The sequence below is a fragment of the Schistocerca gregaria genome, unplaced genomic scaffold (assembly GCF_023897955.1).
Source record: "Schistocerca gregaria isolate iqSchGreg1 unplaced genomic scaffold, iqSchGreg1.2 ptg000180l, whole genome shotgun sequence".
Classification (NCBI taxonomy): Eukaryota; Metazoa; Arthropoda; class Insecta; order Orthoptera; family Acrididae; genus Schistocerca; species Schistocerca gregaria.
The window spans coordinates 6,026,022-6,037,431 of record NW_026061730.1 but is presented as its reverse complement, the minus strand read 5'-3'; the positions used below and the strand labels follow the sequence as shown (position 1 = coordinate 6,037,431).

Here is an 11,410-nt window from a genome sequence, read left to right as displayed (position 1 = left end):
GGGGTTGTGCATCACTGTGAGGTTTTCTATAGGATTTTAGAGAGAGCACTTTCCATAAGAATCTGACGACATGACAAGGGGAGATCAGTTAGTGGTGCAGTAGCTACCGTCCGCCACACACTCTTACGTGGCTTGCGGAGTGTGATGTAACTCAGTCCGAACAGGCATTGGAAGGCCCAGCGGTACCTACCGGCCGTCGTGTCGTCCTCAACCCGCAGGCGTCACTGTATGCGGACATGGAGGGGCGTGTGGTCAGCACACCGCTCTCCCGGCTGTATGTCAGTTTACGAGACCCGAGCCGCTACTTCTCAGTCGAGTAGCTCCTCAGTTTGCCTCACAAGGGCTGGGTGCACCCCGCTTGCCAACGGCGCCCGGCAGACTGCATGGTCACCCATCGAAATGCTAGCCCAGCCCGACAGCGCTTAACTTCGGTGATCTGACGGGAACCGGTGATACCACTGCAGCAAGGCCGTTGGCGGAGTATGACGTAGATGCAGATTAATTTTATGTGCTCGTTCCAGTTCCTATCGCTCTGTAAGCATACTCCGAGATATTCTACGGTGGCAACTGCCTCCACTGATTGTTCTTTATCTTTGGAATCACTCACTAAAGGTTCTCCCTCTGTCTGTATTCGCAATACGTCACGTTTGTTTGTGTTCAGAGTTAACTGCCACTTACTGCACCTAACGTCGATCTTTTGTTGGCCTTTCTGCATTTCGCTACAATTTTCTAGCGTTTTGACGTCTCTGTCTATATCATCACCTGCAAAAAGCCTCATTGAACTTCCGACTTAATGTGCTAGGGCACGTATACCTGTATTGTGAAAAGTGACGGTCCTGCAACTTTCCCCTGGGTAACACCCGAAGTTTGTTTTACGTGTGAAGATCTCTCCCAGTTCAAACTGATACGTTGTGTTCTTTTTCGTAACAACTCTTCAGTCCAGTCACACAGCTGGACTGATATTCCGTGCTCTCGTTATTTTATTGATTAGGCGGCCATACGAAACAGTATAGAATGATTTTCAGAAGTCAAGGAAAATTTTTTAGTTAAAAGCAGATGCTTTTCTCTCATACTAGGCAATGATTTTGAAAGAAGTAGTACATGTACGAATCGCACCTATATGCCTTAATTTACTGCAAAACTGACATATGCATTGTGATTTGCATTTTTCATACACAATCCTGCTCTTATTTTATAATTTGTATTTCTTATCATGATAATAGTAGAACTATTTTGTTATTTGAATTGTAACTATGCATGTTTATGTGCCAAATATCGATTATTCTGGCAATATTTGATTGGCGCCAACCAGCACACACAGTTTTGATGTCTTCAAATGCTGACAGGCAAGCTTGAGCGTCTTTCAATATTTTTGTATTTTACATTTATAGTATGAAAAGTTACATTTATAGTCAGGATGTAAGGACTTAGGATCACTTCTTAACGAACATAATATGTATCCTTATCTTCTGCACTCACTTATTTATTTATTTATTGTATGATGGAAACAAACATGTGTATACAACATCTGTAAACAAATGTGCACAATCACTGGCTAGCACCATCCTACATCTCCAGGTCTAGTTGTCTCATCTATCAGATTGCTTCATGAGATGCATGGTGAATGTCCATTATGGTCCCTTTGTTGGCTCAGATATAATGGTCAGCAGCAATACGGTGGACTGACTGTATGGAGCTACCACATTCGTAATGTGCACAACTAGCTCATCCCCAACTGTCAGTTAGATAATAGAGCAGAAGTGTTCTTTTAAAGACAATTCAAGGTTCATTTCTAGTTACGCCAGTTGCAGTACTCTCAGTATTGTCATAGCAACAACAATGGCACACGTTGCAACACCTCCTGAGTTGGCTGACCTTCCCCCCCTCCCCCCCTCTGCCGGTGTGTCGCACAATGGCACAACTCTGCTAAGTGGTGAGACCTCTGGATCCTCAGATGTTTTGGTTCGATTACCTGCATGTTTAATTATCAAATTATGTTGTTACCCTCCTACTATGCATGGATCTGGATATATATGCCATCATTTGATCAGGTAATTATGTAAGACATTACACACACCAACGAAAAAAAGTTTTTTGAAAAACTTTTTTTTACTTTGATAGCAGATCTTAATAGATTTTTAAGAATTGAATCCAAATCTAGCCTTAGTTTTTTCGAGCAATATGCTTCTTATTATATAGTACAAAAATCCTATGCTATATGGTAAACAGAGAAAGTAGTGAAATGCTTTGTTACGACATAAGCATGGTTTGTATTTACAGTAAGCTACATAAAACAATGTTATGAGTTAATAGAGGTTTCACTTGTCAGCTGGTATTGGTTTTTATTTTCTTTCTCTTTTTCCTGTGAAGCTTCTTGTGTAGCTTTTTCTACGATGAGTGACTTGCAGAACTTCTCAGTAAAGTGGCCAACAGTAGTCCTCCATCATCTTGGTGTTCCAGCTGCCTTGGTAGCATTCTTCCATCACTTTAAGGTGCTGGTGAAAACTATACTCATTCATGAGACTGGGAATGTCTCAGCAGTACACTAAATCACCATCGTGTTTAAAAAATTTGGAAAGTTGCTGCCCTCTCTTTCTATAGATGTATATCCTGGTTCCAACTGCCAATAAGTTCTTTTCTTTTAATCTGGAGCCAAGCGATTCAGCTTTTCCTTTTGTTACCCCCAGATCCCTAACCAAATCGTTAAGCTGGGTCTGAGTAAATAATTTGGGCTCAAGACTTTCTGTATTAAAATGGAATTCATCATCGTTTGGTTCATCTAAATCAGATTGTACATCAGAAAATACTTCTGTTGGAATAGAGTTTAATTCACCTGGTGGTTCAGGAACTGCTAATTGTACACCATGCCCTGCTGGTCGGATGGCAGACGGAAGGCTAGGGTAGCTTATTACCTTCATTTTTTCGAATTATGACCTGTAATATCAACAGCGCTAAGGTAGCAATTATTGGATTGATTTCTTGACTCCCTCCATATCATAGGAACAGCAAAACTAAATGATTTTCTTTTTCCTTTTTGGACAATTTTCTCAGATCTTCAACACACACATAACTTACCTTATACGGCGCCTAACATTTTTTTGATCACCAAATTTAGATCCAAAGTATGATGGACAAACCTTTTTCACTAAGTCTGTAATGTTTCTTTGTTGTTTTTTAATCACAAATTCACCACAAATATAACAAAAATTGTCAGCAGAGCTTTTACAACCACGATTAGACATTGTACTTAGCACATGTACAGGAAAGGGGAAAGTGAGATTAGGTTGACAGTAAACAAGACACCATCTGTTAACAAAAAACAGAATCGGCCTCTTTTTGAAAGCAAATGTTTTTCGGCAGTTCTATCAACGCCATCTACATTCATTACACCTCCTTTTTAAATTATTTTAGCTATATAAAAGCTATTAAATTACTTAAGAATCGCTCAATTTGATAAATTTTGCTATAAAACGTGAAGAAATGGTGGGTAATACAGTTTTTTAAGTATCATAATTGGATTTCCCTCCCTAAAACATAAGAATGAGGTATTTTCAGCATAAGAGTTATTCCATCGTTGGCCTGTGAATTATCAAACAATCATGTTGCTCCTTGGGTGCTGGGATTGCATCCTGAGACGTATGTCATAAGTTTGTCAGATAATTATGCTGTCCATAATGTGATATTTACAGTTATACTCTTTGAAAATGAAATGCATTTTTCAGATTCTTGGCTATAACATTAACCGAATAATCAGGCAAACGTAATTCACTCAAGTGTTCAGTGAGGAAATGAACATGTTATCTGCTCAAATTGTATGTGCCAGGGAAGTTTATAACTCAAATTACGCAAATTGTGTGTTGCACCACACAATTTAATAATTAAATAACAGTGATCTCTAATAACTTTTCCAGTTGTTTTATCTTACAGTTGACTGCAAACGCATTCTCATATAATGAATGACTTTCAGGTGTCTCGAGTATATGAACAAAGGTATTATAAAGCTCATCAGTCTCACTGCCAGTTCTTCCAGCTCAGAGAGCAACCGTCTTGCAGGACCTGTACCAGTGTACAATTCGATATGGTGAAAGGATGGATCGTATGAACATATGGCTTTCTATGCCACTGCAAAGAGTACATGTTGTTCTATGATAGCGGTTTGTAAAATATTGGGATCTTCTTCAGATTGCACTACTGATGTGAGTACAAATTCCAAGTCTGAGAAGACAGTGAATGGTAGTCGCTGTTTGAGGATAAAATTTTTTAATTCTGTGTATTTATCATCACCTGTCTACACAATGGGGAGCTTTTATAGAACTGTTTTGCTACTGCTCAGAAACATTATCACTCTTGTCAAATGTACTGAAATATCTACTGTAGATGGTCTGTACACCATGACGTTTATTCACCTGTGATGAAATAAGATGTGATGACAGGTTTGTCATGAAACAGTAAAGCTGCTTTGTATTTTTTCATCAAAAAGGATCAGCAAATCTGTATGTTTTTCACGCTGCGTGGCAAATTCTGAAAAATGCAGGCAGCCAACAACTTTATGAGCAATCTTACGATCACTATCCTTGCATGCATCCAAGGTGTATACATGAATAGGCATATGCATATTCTGCTCTTCAAATTTATCGATGCCCTGAATTTTCATTGGATAACCAATGCTTTCATCTTTATAATGACTGGGAACATCTTACATGCCATATTTATCAGAACACTCCAGATGGTCTCCAAATTATTCTCACAGCCCACACTATGCAAAACAGAATCATCTTTATTTATTACTTTAATAGCCATATGTTTTGACACAGTACCTCCTGGAAGTTTTATGTATGAAGAACTCTCATGACGTTGATGATGGATGTATGCAAAAACGTCCAAGAACAGCCTCTTTCTTCGAATTCTGATAACCTTGTTCGTAATCTGTCACAGACATACTTCTCTTACCAATCAGTGAGCGAGGTGCTTTGCAATACTACATTTATGCTGCTCTACAAATGTATGATTGCAATCTCAGTCACAATGTGATGTGTAGGAACTGCAAACTCATAGCATAGCATAGCATTGCTTAAACTTAATTGAAGAATACTGAGAGTTCTTTAAATTTTAGACAGCCTTGGCCTCCCAATAGGTTTACATGCACCAGAAATATAAGGGAAGGGGGGGGGGGGGTTCCTGATATCCAACAGCACTCTTAATATGAGCTTGTGCAATTCTGTTTCTAAATGAATACCAAATCACTGAATAACTTAGTTTTGCGGTCTGGATGATTGCAAGCAGCTGGTCTTTGTTACTGGAACTGCTGCTGGTACTTCTGTACTCCCCACTGATGGAACTCTACTGCAGTCGCATCGTTTGCACCGATTGTGCACCTCCAGGATGGGTGAGAGGTGGGTGTGTTTCCCAGAGTGAACATTCATGTTGAGGTGATGTAACGCTGCTTCTGCCACTGCTATGTGACGTAGGTGTAGGAGTGAGAATAGCAGCGGACTTCAAACTGACATAATGCTGCTGCCCCCACCATGGCCACCTCCTTGCCTATGTTGATGTGACGAGTTTACACGCAGAAGTGTTGCTCTCCAATGTGCATGTACCACATTTTTAGCATATCCCCATCACCTTTTTTCAATTGTAGTTGTAAGATTATTTCTTCTCCACAGAAGTTGCAAGTTGACTCTCTTGATCAACAACATTCACCTCAAGCATATGCAATGTTTGAACAGTTACAGGGAGATACATTAGATGGAGTCTCTAGCATTTTGTTGACTCTCTGGCATACTCTAACTATTCACTCACTCTGAGTATATTTATGTATATATGTTTGAGTTTTTGCAGAGTAGTATGACCTGTTTATCATATCTGCAAGTATCTTGCATAATATTTGTTTCTCACTGCTTTTGCTGCAATAAAAAACAAGTATATATTGTAAGTAATTATGTTTATTAACGTTTCTACATACGTTCTACCTTACATCTCTATAGTATTATTGAAATAGCATGTTTATACCCTATAAATGCTGCTTGCATTGTGTTCAAACCAACAGGATGAAGGATATATTTCGGTTCTACATCTGTAAACCATGTACTACAGATTTAATATTTATCGGAGTTATGGTAGGCGACTTTGGTACTGCAAGCATACATACACTTATGCATTGGCCTAAATGAATTTGTAGGGTACATTTCATGTACATAACTTATAACATCGTTAATTAACGCTTTCACATATCGTTACCACCGACTTTGCTGTTGCAATCGATACTGCACTTTATTGCCAATACAATTTCATAAAAACTTCAAAGTTTTAAATAAATACATTGTGAAATCCTGTGATGATGATGGGAACTTCAATATGAGATTATCATACAGGTTGATGATGGTTGCCTTATTTCTACAGATGTTCATGTCAGGAGGAATTTGTGATGGAACATAGTCTGTTATCATCGACTTCTCAGTGTGCTTCATCGGTTACATTGTTCTCCCTACTCCAACTCTGTAAATTATGTTTTATCATTATGACGAACATTCTCAGTTTCTACTATAATTTCACATTCACAAAGATATACTAATCTTACATTTGCATGTTTGCAACAATATGCTGCTAACATACATATCCTGATGATTAAACACAATTGGATCATCATGTGATGTCATGACAGGGGGCAGGGCATGCACCCACCTCAGAGGGTGTAGTAACATGTGACCTTTTTGTTGTTATGATAATATTGAGTCTAAGGCAAATGGAATATTTAGAAAGTGGTATTGAATTGTCTGTAAAAGAACACTGACTCCTTACGTTTTTAGATAAACATCAGCCTTGTCCTGTGCTAATCCATTTCATGATCCTCTACTGACGTCTCGGAAGATCGAATCCGTCTATCTGCATGAAAGGGTCCTTGACTAGATGTTTGTTGACTACTGATGATTGCTCTTACTGAATTTTCCATGCATGATTGACAACGAAAGAAGACACAACAAGGTTTTTTTGCTGTGCACCATGAGATTTTCCTAGATTTCAAGCGTTGGTACTCTGCTTGTGCAATATCTCGATGAATGGGTAGCTGAGAATTCCTGAGAATGTTCTTCTAAACCTTTAGGAGAGATGATCTTCTTACAGCTGGAGGTGGGGTGATGCTGAGAACAGGACGTCTTGGAGTGTTTGTACTATGAATACATCTCGTAATGCCTGATTGAGTTGCACATCTATCTTCTTAGTGTGAGCACTGTTGATCCTGGTCGAACAATAATCTTCAGTAACAGAACACCTACATATAATAAGGTTAAAGCTGTGGATCTTAAAACACGAGCATTAGGTCACCATAAGGTACCACCAAATTTTTGAAGACTTGCTTCTCGTTTTGTCTTTAGCTGCTACAACCGAAAGATGCTACTTTTAAATTAATAGTTCTGCCTAGAGCTATTGGCCTCTGAATCTGACATCTGGTATGTAATCTGACTGTCTTGTGCATACATTTAATGCAGATAGAACTGTTTTCTGTGGATTTAGGTGGAGCCACCATTTCCTAAGGTATACATCAAAGACTTCCAAATCAGTGGATAAAGAGGTTTCATCATCAGAAACGTTGTGGCTCTGGGCAGCCAAGCTAATGTCATCAGCACAAATCAATATTCTTCAAGACGTTCTGTTAAGCTATGAATGTACAGACCAGAAAGGTGTGACCCCAGCGCAGACACTTGAAGTAAACAATAATTCAGTTTAAGTACCATGTATCAGTCTTTGTGAGAGTAAATATGAAATATATGCATTGCTTAACATGTTATAAAGTAAGTTCTTAAATTTACGATATGAGATAACAATAGTGAATTCCTAAAGATGTCCTTCTCAACAAGCAGTGATGTAAGCAGCTGATAGGCCCGAAAAGGCAGCTACTCTTCCTAATTTCTGCTTATAACCATTTTTATATAAGTGACGAAAGAGAGTCTCTCTTCATTAAATTAATTTCGGTTTTCAAGCTGGTCTACTATGTTTATTTTTATCGAAAGAGTGTGTTTTGATTGTCCCTATCCGTTCAGACAAGATATGCTGTTAGGTGGTATCGGTCAAGCCTGCGGAATTCTAATGTAGTTATATCAGTTATTTCACATATTACACAAAGGGAAGTGGACATAAATGTAGATGAGATAGGAGATGTAATACTGCGAGAAGAATTTTTACAGTGGTCTGAAACAACAAAACTCTTCCATGTATGTATTAGACGTTTGAGAAAGGAGCAATGCCCTTAGTCTTTGACAAGAATGTAATAATATCTATTCCAAAGAAGGCAGTTGCTGACAGGTGTGAAAATTACTGAACTGTAAGATTAATAAGTCATGGTTGCAAGGGATTAACAGAAATTCTTTACAGAAGAATGATAAAACTGGTAGAGGCCGACGTCAGGAAAGTTCAATTTGGATTCCAGAGAAATGTGGGAACACGCAAGGGAGTAATAACCATACAATTTATCTTAGAAGATGCGTTAAAACTTACATTTATAGCATTTGTAGATTTAGATAAAGTTTTCCAGAATGATGAATGGAACACCCTTTGTGAAATTCTGACGGTAGTAGGGATAAAATAAAGGCAACCAAAGGCGATTTACAACTTGTACAGAAACCAGCGAACAGTTATAAGTGTCGAGGCGCATGAAAGATAATTTGAAGTAATAGTTAAATTTCAGGAAGAAGAAATGAAAGCCTTGACGTTTACTGAAGAATTGTAATTCTGTGAGATATAGTAAAGGCTTTGTAAGAACAGTTGAACGGAATGGACAGTGTTTTTAAAGGAGGATATAAGATGAAAATCAACAAAAGCAAAATGTGGATGATGGAATGTAATCGAAGTAAATCAGATGATGTCAAGGGAATTAAATTAGGCAACGGAGCACTGAGAGTAGTAGATGAGTTTTGCTGTTTGGGCAGCGAACTGGCTGGTTGTGGCCAAAGTAGAGAGGATATAAAAAGTAGACTGGCAACAGCAAGAAAAGTATTTCTGAGAAAGAAGAAATTGTTAACTACAAATATAGGATTAAGTCTTTGGAACTATTTTCTGAAGCTATTTTTATGGACTGTAGCCATGTATGGAAGTGAAACATGGATGATAATCAGTTTAGAGAAAAGGCAATAGCAATTTTCGGAATAAGGTGCTACAGAAGATTGCTGAAGATTACATGAGTGGATCACGTAACTAATGAGGATATGCTGAGTAGAATTCAAGGGACAAGAAATCTGTGGCACAACTTGACTAAATGGAGGGATCGGTTGGTAGGACACGTTCTGAAACGTCAAGAGATAACCAATTTAGTGTGGGTGAGGTTACAAATAGTAGAGGAGGACAAAGTGGTGCATACAGCATGCAGATTCAGAAGGACGTAGGGTGCAGTATTTATTTGGAGATGAAGGGGCTTGCAAACGATATAGTTGAATGGAGAGCTGTGTTTAAAACCAGCCTTCAGACTGAAGGCCACAACAACATATTCCTGTGTTATAACACGTTATTTCCCAGTTCGTGTATTTCTTCATTGTTTATAACTGGCAGAATATGTGTGATGTAATTTCAAGGATGGTGTGTGGGAAATACAAATGTGTTTAAAATATGGGTGGTTGAAGGTCCCAGGTTGGTGCTGAAGGATAGATTCCGTTCATCCAGTGTATTGTGATCTATTGACTTTATATTAGCGAATTTTCCTTTTTTGTCTTGAGTGTGTCGTTAGAGAGGCACTGGGAAAATCATATGCTAGATTTTCAGTTACTCATAGGATCACCTTGTTGTTAGATATGATTTTCTTAGGTTGATTGCATGTCATTAGCCATGCCTACATTGCATATTCAAGTTCTGGGCGAACAAGAGTCTGATTTGTAAACAATGACACTGGTTGAACACCCCATTTAATAGTTCGTCTAAGTGAATTCCAAGGGTTTTAAATGGGTTTGTAGAGTGATCTTGGACAGAGAGTACGATATTTAGCTTGTTTGGTTTCTGTACTTGCAAATTAATATGGTGTCGGTGATAGAACAATGTTAACTGACTTTTTGTGGGGGTTGTCTCTTAAAATTGACTTGCTTAGCAAAGATTCTTGCTTGTTTGTGAAGGGGCTGACTTACTCGTTAATTCTGCCACATGTTGGGCCGTGACACCAGTATGCAGTGTCGTCCGTGTACAGCGCTGTTCTTTCATCCCTCGACCGAGATTTAGCGATGTCAGCTGTGTTGTTTGTGTGTAGCAGTGGAGACGTCGCTGCAGCTGGCGTAATACTTATAGAATGATGATCGCCAAGCACCGCTTATACTTACATCTTTCCAACAACATTTTTATTAAACTGCACAGTTTGGCATGGTAAGTTCAAAACTAACGCTTCAAAGAGCAGCCCAGCATGCCACAGCCTGTGGAACGCACGTTCGCTGTCCACCAGGAAGCGTGCTGCCGTTGCATCTGCCGTGCTGCGTTGAGCCTGCGTCGCTTTGCTGCTCAGTCCAAGGACCAGGTAACCTATGCTGTGGTTGCCGTTGAATCCGAACTGCTCTTGTGGGATTATGTTGCTTCATTCCTTGAATTTTTTTAGTCTGTCTCCAAAGTTTTCCCTAAGAGCACGGTAACCTATGAGCTGAGGTTGTTTTTTGGTCTATCAGATTTGGAATCACCTTCATTTTGGGTTCCTTCTATTTTAGAGATACTGTTTTCAATTTCTTGGCTCGGATGAAGAAACTTTTTACTGTGTTTGAGGTAGGTGTCTTGTGAAAGGTGCGATTTACGTAGTTATCTTTCAGTGACTCTAGTCCCTTGGCTGCTTTTCTTCCACTTTAGATTCCTTAATCTTACGAAGTAGCGGATGTTGAGCGGTTGCACTCGGTTTTGGAGTGTCGTTTCTTCGTGAGTTTTGTCAAAATTTGAATACTATGGATGATTGTGACTCTTTTTCTCTAGCTCATTGAGGAACTTTCTTGTGGTTCTCGGTAATGCTATGCTATGGCTTGTTTGAATTTTTTTCCAGGAACGACTGACATTATGGGGCCTACATCTTGTGATTTCCTCGTCCCTCACTTTGTGGGTTTCTCTTCTTATTACGTCATAGAGATTACTCAAGCCGATCTTAGCATGTCTGTTTGGTTAGCGCTGTATTCTCTGCAAAATTTTCTTTTTATTTAATTTTGTTTATTATGCATGTAAGGTGTGTTTCTCTGTGTTATTTCTCCTTAGGGCCGTTTTCAGCTATTCCATATTATATTGCTTGCACAATTTTTTTGTTGTTGTAATTGTTATAATACACTCCTGGAAATGGAAAAAAGAGCACATTGACACCGGTGTGTCAGACCCACCATACTTGCTCCGGATACTGCGAGAGGGCTGTACAAGCAATGATCACGCGCACGGCACAGAGGACACACCAGGAACCGCGGTGTTGGCCGTCGAA

At 39.1% G+C, this 11,410-nt stretch overlaps 1 pseudogene; it reads right to left on the bottom strand.

The window, feature by feature from the left end:
* Positions 1–359: 359 nt before the first annotated feature.
* On the bottom strand, positions 360–477 carry LOC126302911 (5S ribosomal RNA; annotated as a pseudogene).
* Positions 478–11,410: the final 10,933 nt, after the last annotated feature.